The sequence below is a fragment of the Stenella coeruleoalba genome (genome assembly GCF_951394435.1).
Source record: "Stenella coeruleoalba genome assembly, chromosome: 2".
NCBI classification, from domain to species: domain Eukaryota; kingdom Metazoa; phylum Chordata; class Mammalia; order Artiodactyla; family Delphinidae; genus Stenella; species Stenella coeruleoalba.
In genome coordinates this window covers 14,961,962-14,970,420 of record NC_137147.1, presented here as the reverse complement: position 1 = coordinate 14,970,420, position 8,459 = coordinate 14,961,962, and the positions used below count along the sequence as shown (strand labels likewise).

The window sequence follows — 8,459 nt, the reverse complement described above, 5'->3', positions numbered from 1 at the left end:
TTTAGGGACCACTTGGATCAGCAGTCCCCAACGTTTTTGACACCAGAGACTGGTTTTGTGGAAGAGAATTTTTCCACGAACGGGGTTGGGGTGGGGGGCGGGCGATGGTTTAGGCCGTAATGTGAGCAATAGGGGGCGGCAGGTGAAGCTTAGTTCACTTGCCCCCTGCTCACCTCCTGCCGTGCGGTCTGTTAACATTAACTGTCCGAGGCCCAGGGGTTGGGGACCCCTGACCCAGATAATCCAAGTGAATCTCCTCATCTCGTTTCTGCAAAGACCCTTTTTCCTTATAAAATAACATTTATAGGATCCAGGGATTAGGACCTGATATCTTTGAGTGGCCATCATTCAGCATACTACATCCACCAACAAGAAAATGTGAGGCTGATTGGAGAAAAAAGAAGTCACCTTTTGGTGGAGGGCATTTCTTATAAGGAGAAGCCATCCCCTGTCTCTCTTCTTTGTCGCCAGGAAAGGAAAAGCTGCTCCCACCCCACCCCACCCCCCGCTCCCACTACTGGAAACCAAGGGAGGCAGATCCCAAGAGAATCATTCATTGGTGAATTCATAAGTGCCTACAGAAAGGGTATTCTGTAAAGATGCAGGCGTACAGAATGGACTTGAGGACACGGGGAGGAGGTAGGGTGAGCTGGGACAAAGTGAGAGAGTATCATTGGCATATATACACTACCAAATGTAAAATAGATAGCTAGTGGGAAGCAGCCGCATAGCACAGGGAGATCAGCTCCGTGTTTTGTGACCAACTAGAGGGGAGGGATAGGGAGGGTGGGAGGGAGAAGCAAGAGGAAGGAAATACGGGGATATATGTACATGTATAGCTGATTCACTTTGTTATAAAGCAGAAACTAACACACCATTGTGAAGCAATTATATTCCAATAAAGATGTTTTAAAAAAAAAAACAAAGAAAGGAAAGGGGTATTCTGATTCCACTCTCTGGTTAAATGTCTGTTAGCCAGTGAATCTGCTCACCTGCCCCTGTGATCCAGGCAAAAGGGAATGAATTAAGGAGACAAAGCAGGATGGAGGGTAGTCAGACAGACAGGAGCATGCACTTCTCCCATAGTTCTACTTCCCCCCAAATACTGAAAAGGATCCCACACTCACCTGCAAGTCCATGCAACTGGAGTCTATAGTCTGGCTGGGGATTGCTACAGCAGGGGCCAAACAGGCGGGTGCACTGAATCAGTGGGGAAGGATGCAGCCAGATGGGATTCATTTGGAGTCAAGTATTGAAGCATATTACCAGCATCTGAGGAAGTTGCTTGGGACTAAAATGCCCTCAGAAGGGCATATTGGGGGTAATTCCCTGGAGGTCCAGTGGTTAGGACGTGTGCTTTTACTACCGAGGGCCCGGGTTCAGTCCCTGGTTGGGGAACTAAAATCCCATAAGCTGCACGGTGTGGCCAAAAAAATTAAAAGGCATGTTGGAGCCACTACTCCTTCACATTGAGCTCTTAGACGAAGAGCTAGAAGAACAGAGACAGCCATGCAAGAAGAGAGAAATAAAGACATTCCTTTTGCCTCTCCACCTCAGTATCAAAGGAACCAGGACAAGAAGGTAGGGAGAAGTGGTGTATAATAGCTGATAGCATTTTGAGCACAAAATGCTACAAATACGTATTAAATGTTCTGTTAGGACTCACTCAGTGCAAGTGCACCTCCAGTACCAGCCCCTGGAGCCCCCAGTCTAGCCAGTTCTGGGAAAGGGGAAGGGAAGAGCCTTAGATCTGACAAAAGTTACAATTTATTTAAAAAGCAGAACTGAGTCTTAAAAACTGATCATGCTTTTAATTACCAAAAATGACAAAAAGCTAAAGAATCAGGCCAAAGTGTCTGTAAGAGCCCTTGTGACCCAGTGGGGAAGGAACTTCATTAGAGCACAGGTGAAACAGTGACTGGAAAAAAATAAAATTCTTCTATGTTTTTACCCCCAAATGAGTTGAAACTCCCCAATAAGCCAATTGTGTCCTTTAATCAAAATCACATCAGAGAATTAGCCTATGCAAATCTGAATGGATCCTTGTCTATCTAGCCTTTCTCTTTTCCCTATGGAAGCAGGGATACCTTATAATAAGCCAATGCTTCCCTCAAATTCCCAAACTTCAGTCTTTTAAATGCCACCCACGACTTTTGCCATATTGTTACACCATCATACTATTATTTACTTTATAGCTTTCTTTGAATTTACTCACTTTTTAAGTTAAACATTTTTAAAGAAAACTAATACCTCAATTATAATTGGAAGGATGGTAGTAATTGCCATAAGCACAACAAAGGCAAAAAACGATTCCCTCAAATGCTATGGCCTGAGCTAGAGCTTCAGTACTTGTTAGAAAGAGAGATTAGCAAAGGTGAGAGGAGCTAAAACCACACTAGTCTCAAATTGAGACTTTCTTCTTGATGTGCTCAGGAGTGAAATAACTTTCTCCTGGGGCAATTCAAAGTTGGTTAATGGGGCCTTCCTGGTGGTGCAGTGGTTAAGAATCTGCCTGCCAATGCAAGGGACACAGGTTCTAGCCCTGGCCCGGGAAGATCCCACATGCCACGGAGCAATTAAGCCCCTGCGCCACTACTATTGAGCCTGTGCTCTAGAGCCCGCAAGCCACAACTACTGAGCCCATGTGCTACAACTACTGAAGCCTGCACACCTAGAGCCTGTGCTCTGCAACAAGAGAAGCCACAACAATGAGAAGTCTGCACACTGCAACGAAGAGTAGCCCCTGCTCACTGCAACTAGAGAAAGCCCATGTGCAGTAACGAAGACCCAACACAGCCAAAAATTTAAAAATAAATAAATAAATAATTTTTTTTTTTTAAGTTAGTTAATGGGCTTCCCTGGTGGCACAGTGGTTGAGAGTCCGCCTGCTGATGCAGGGGACATGGGTTCGTGCCTGGTCTGGGAAGATCCCACATGCCGTGGAGCACCTGGGCCCGTGAGCCGTGGCCGCTGAGCCTGCGCGTCCGGAGCCTGTGCTCTGCAAAGGGAGAGGCCACAACACTGAGGCCCGCGTACCGAAAAAAAAAAAAAAAAAGTTAATGATGTGACTGAGACATGAAATGCTAAAATCTCAAATGAGGGGAAGAATATTCTGGAATATAAAGATACTGTCAGTACACACCTGTCTCCAACATCTTGCTAAGCAGCTTTCACAATTACTTGGGAATTTACACTTAATATGATGTATTAAAAGATAAGTCTTAGCATTTTAGAGCATGAAATGCCACAAATACGTATTAAATGCTCTGCTAGGACTCACTCATTGCAAGTGACGGCAAAGAATTTATTGGCTCATATAACTTGAAGACCAGTTCAAATATTCAATACTTCAACCAGAGCTGTATTTGGGGGTTCAAATGATGTCTTCACAGTCTCTCTCTCTCTCTCTCTCTCTCTCTCTCTCTCTCTCTCTCTCTCCCCGCCATACCACACTTCTCTATCTCTTTATCTGTTGCACATATGCTTTCCAAATGAAGCAACATAGCTGTCAGCAGCCCAGAACTCTACCCAGCTGAGCAGACCCAGCAGAAAGAATCAGTACCAACAGCTCTAGCAGCTAAGTCCTAGCAAGGGCACTGATCAGATGGGATGCTGAGTAGGGTTCCACACCCACCTTTGAATCAATCCCTGAAGCTAGCTGGCTGGATATATTCCAGCCAGGCCGGGGTCACATTCCCCCTTCCTGTGATAACAGAGGGGCAGGAGAAGAGAGGGACCTGGAAAGGAGAGAGGATCAAGACAGTATTACCCAAAGGACAAGGGATGCATTTCCCATTGGAAGAAAAGGGAAAGGATGCTGGGCAGACACAAATAACAGGTGTTCATAACAAATGCCTTCTTTGTGCCATGCATATTCAATTTGAAAAGAATGTAATAAATCACTTAATAATAATAACATTTAAAAACAAAAAGAGTAAATGTGTGTTGAATGGCTACTGTCAGTCCTCAGCTCTTGCCACTTCCTTGCACGTCAATCCCTACTTCAACAGTCAGCACCTGCACCTTATTGCCTAGAGCTTTCTCTGAATACTGAAACCCACCTTACCCGCCCATGGGGAATTAACCACCCACGGCCAGTAGCCCTTAGACAAAGACTGACAATAGGTGGTAGATAAATACCCCAGCTCCCCGACCTTCAGGGAGGATAACTCTGAGGTGTTCTGTACTGTTTCACAAGAGTTCCTCGTCCACTTGCTTGATAGCATCTCTTTATGGCTTCCTTCCCTTCTCGTGTCACTTATGTACCCCCCTACTGGTGTTTACTGGATGACCTCCTAAATAAACTACCTGTACTTGAATATATGCCTCAGGGTCTGCTTCTGGGGGAACCTAAATTATGGCACCCAGGCACTGTGGAAGGCTATTATATTATCTTGTGTCACTTCACAACAATCACATGAAATAGACACTATTATTGTTATTTTGCAGATGAAGACATGCAGCCCTTGGTCAAGGTTGCAGAGCCAAGAAACAGCAGACCCAGGACTCAAAAGTAAGTAGATTCCAACACACATTTAATGGCTATTCTATGTTACCTGACACTTTATAATAGCCCTGTAGATGTCTAGCTTTCAGTGATTCTGTTCAAAGCAGGTAAAATCCAGAGGATCACTGAAGGGGTTGCAAATGACCTGGAGAAGGTAAGGTTGTGTCCTGTAGGCTCTAAGAGGGGAAATGTGAGCTGAAGAGCACGGGCCTTGCACATAGTAGGTGCTCATTAATATTAGTTGAAATAATGCATGGCAGTTTTTAGTTTACAGGAAGAGTCACGAATGTTATTCTTTTCCGCCATCCTTGCAAAAGAAAAGCTACCCCTTCTGAGGGGTTAATTCTCCAATGAAAAATGATCCCAAACTCCATGTGAATGACAGATTATCTCCGGATTATGGTAAAGTAAACATCTCCAGGGTAGGAGAAAACTGGGCTCAACTGAGCTCACTTTCATTTTGGAAGACTCATATATGCTGGTCTTTTAGAAAAATGTATGACTTTAAAATATACCTATTTGCATTTCTCTCAGACAGCTTAAGTACAGGTTTGCCTAAGACAAAGGACTTAAGCAAATTCTCATTTACCTTTTCCATTTATGCGTTCATGATTGCACAATAAAAGAAATTTTCCATTGTTTTAGGTAGTAGACGCATAAAAGAGCAAACATACATAATGAAATGTCACTGAGATAATTGTCTGGTTATCTGCCTGTTTCTTGATTTACTGGAATGAGCACTAAATCCGGAGTCAGAAAGCTGAGTTGCATGGGCTAATTACATGCTCTGGGCTCTAGCAGTCTTTTCTGCAAGATGAAGCTTTTGGCTTGGTGATTACTGGCATCCTTCCAGCCCCCCCATTCTCTGACATACAAGGAAAAGTATTTGTTTACTGCCAGCCTTGTTTAGAAAGTAAATTAATAAGGCTCAGTGCATCACTTATTCTACCTTATATGTCCAGTTATCTTACGTAAGGATCCACTCTGCATGTTGTAAAAGAAATCTTTACAACAGAGGGAATCTTTCTGTGCCCAGCCCATGACCAAAGTTTCTAGACTGTGGCTTCACTGTGGGAAAGGTCTCCTGTATTCATTTCTTGACTCATAATGTTTTTCTTTAATGTAAAGTTGCCTATGGGTATAAACTTCAGTGGACACAACGTTATATAACAAGAAGCTGTTTTCATTACATATTTTCATAATGTTGGAGAATTTCGATTTTTGTTTTAAAACACGAAACACAATGAACACTGAACTGTTGTTTGCAGACCAGGAAATGGAAGGACTCAAAGAAGGTAAGAGAAACCTTACATTTCAGCCAAGCAAGTCAGAGATTGAGCATGTCTGACGGGGTCAGTAACCCATCCCCATCTCCATTGTCTAAGCTTATTTGCTCAAAATTATAAAGAAATAATTAATGCAATATAAATTTAAATATTCCCGAATGTCCTTCATTTCTGTCCTTCATTATGTCTGGAGTGGAGATTGAATCCCTTAGGAAAACTAGGTAGGGCATTATAAAAGGATGGTTTTCATTGGTGGCTTACAAACTCAGGGCTTTTTTTAACCGATTTTATGTGGCTATTTGCTATTCATAGATGCACCTATAGGAGCTTTACTGCAACTTCCCAGAAATCCACTAATCGTTAAAACTCCAAACTCTATTTTTTTAACTGAAAGAAATAATATCAGGATAAACTAACAGCTCGGTTATGTTTTTTGCTTTGCTTTCTTTTTAGCGGTGAAGCCACTTGTAAACAGAGAGTGCATTAGGTGGAGATTATCAAAACTTCAGTCTGAGCCTCCACCCAGATATATTGTGGGCAACTGATTGGCAGTGGAAAAATAGATACAATGCTCTTCTTAAGCTATAGGGACAGGTTACATAGTAACCATAGAATGTTTAAGTTCTGTTCACAGAGACTTCTCTTAATTGGACAGAAAGATTTAAGAAACACAGCTGGGGAGAAATTGGAGCTGTGGAGGACTATTACAGTTACTAGCCGACTTAATATCTGCAATTCTGGCAGCCTTTCCAAAGGGTCACGATATGAGTGATTCTTTTCAAGAAACAAGAAGCCAGCTAAGCTACCTCCAGAGTCATAATTTTGTGCTCTTTTAAAATATAGGAAAAATGAAAATAAAGTGTGGAATGGAGCGTAAAAGTGCAGTGAACTCTGTGGTGTTACAGCTCTGATAAATTGCTATGGACAAGATGATATTTGTGTTCAGATATCAGAGTTCTTTTTCTTACGAGAACTCAAAATGGTCATTTGGGATCAGTTTATCCTATTATCACTCTTTTTTTGTCTATCTGTCCTTTTTTTCTATCTGTTAAGCACATGTTGCTTTATAGAGATTATGGTCATTACTGTTCTCTCCAGCTTTAACAGTAAAATTAAGAAAACTCAAGTTATAGCTTGACAATGATGAAGATTTTTTTATTCATGAAGGGCCTTCAGATAATACAGTAATTTCTTCCTGTGTTCAAGAAAGAACTCGGTATATATGTCACTAACAATTATTGGAGAAGCTCTACCTTGAAGTCACGTTTCAAAATGCTTTTCACTCCTTACACTCCTTGAGTAAGATTTGTAAGTTAATGTTGCCTCCTATGGCTTGACTGTCTTCCTCATAGAGATGCAGCTTAAAACTTTCCTAAAGCCCCCTCTAGTGACAAACAGCAAGTTAATCCATTACTTCATAACATGCTAATACCGCCAAGCTCTGAAGTTCCATTTTCTCATTTACTTATTAGATGAATGAATAGCTAGAGTATTTTGATTGGAGAATGACTGAGAAATAGTCAATAGCTCAAATTTCCAAGGTTTCCACCAAAACCTAAGGGATTTTGTCTTGAGACTGGGGCCAACATATAGGGCACATTGATCATTTCATTTCATTTCTTTTCTCTGCCCTGATAGGTACACCTTAAAAAATATTCCCTAAAAAAAGTCCTTCATTTTTGTCCTTCAGGGACTTTAAAGATGAAAATATGTTCATAATTAGCCATTGAATGGGAAAAGATTATCTTGGCCTTTACCTCTTGGTGCTTTCACTGCATTTACTGGATAGTTTTCATTGATGATACTGAGCATGGCCAAGCAGACAAATATAAATTCCAGGAATCCTCTGAATTATGCAAGTAATGGTACTCTATAAAGATATAGATTAAATGTAAATGTAATAATACAATATGTCTTAAAATAATATAGAATAAAATAGAATAAACGAACTATATAGTATATGTATTAGGCTATATATTATGGTATGTAATAATACATAGTTTATTTTATTTATATCCCCATTTCCAAAGGGCTTCAAACTCATCTAATTAAAAATAGGCTTGATTAGGGGCAAAGGCGCCGACCGTCCCCATGGCGGCTGTGCTGGAGCCCGGGGAGCCCAGGAAGGGGAAGCCGTTTAAGCTCCTATGAATTTTAGATGTTGAAAACATTCCCTATGCACGGGATTCAATATTATACGGCTCATTAGGATCTGTTGAGGCTGGCTTTGGACATTTTTTGTTAACCAGTAGAACTAGAAGATCACGTGATGTTGGAAGTAGGAGGTTTTATCTTGGTAACTTTAGGATGCTGGTTCAATTGTAGGTATAATTATGCAAAGCTAAGAATCCAGGAAAGACTTGCCAGAGAAGGAATTAAAAACAAGATTTTATATGAAAGTATCCACCTTGATCCTGAAAGAAAACAAACCAACGGTGGCAGCAGCAGCAATTGAGCAGTCTTGAGCTTAGAAAACCTGGATGCAACTCACTTCAGTGTGAACAAAGCTGAGATCAACTACAGAAAGCATTTTATGTACCATAAGAAGTCTTTCAATCAAGTAAAGAAAGTATGTGTAAGTTGCAGTCTTTTTTACACATGTATGAATATTTACAAACTTATTCTGGCCCTGTATCTACTGTCAGTATAACACACAGTGGACTCAT

General features: G+C 41.3%; 1 pseudogene across 1 annotated transcript; it reads left to right on the top strand.

Moving 5' to 3' along the window:
• Nucleotides 1–7,884: 7,884 nt before the first annotated feature.
• On the top strand, nucleotides 7,885–8,258 carry LOC307182496 (cytochrome c oxidase assembly protein COX20, mitochondrial-like; annotated as a pseudogene). Its single transcript has one exon. The product of its transcript is annotated as a cytochrome c oxidase assembly protein COX20, mitochondrial-like (transcript).
• The last annotated feature ends 201 nt before the right edge of the window (nucleotides 8,259–8,459 follow it).